Below are 209 nucleotides of genomic sequence, written 5' to 3'. Positions count from 1 at the left end.
TTTTTTTTTTTTTTTTTTTTTTTTTTTTTTTTTTTTTTTTATATTATTACATATAAAGAAACAAACAGCAGCAGCAACAAACCCTCACCCCGGGAATATGTAAACTGCTCGTCTTCTTTGTTTATATTTAATTAAAATAAATTAATATAAATAAAAATAAATACAATAAAGTATAAACAAACCCCTAAGCAGAGAAACAACACACAAGG

General features: G+C 23.0%; 1 protein-coding gene across 1 annotated transcript in view; it reads left to right on the top strand.

The window, feature by feature from the left end:
• EMH_0017260 (uncharacterized protein) overlaps positions 1 to 209 on the top strand; it is a gene marked incomplete at both ends in the record, with an annotated part of 4,750 nt that overhangs the window by 1,851 nt on the left and 2,690 nt on the right. The window lies entirely within an intron of this gene.

Source organism: Eimeria mitis, genomic scaffold (assembly GCF_000499745.2).
Source record: "Eimeria mitis Houghton genomic scaffold, Emh_scaff596, whole genome shotgun sequence".
NCBI lineage: Eukaryota > Apicomplexa > Conoidasida > Eucoccidiorida > Eimeriidae > Eimeria > Eimeria mitis.
This window is presented reverse-complemented; position numbering and strand designations above follow the sequence as displayed.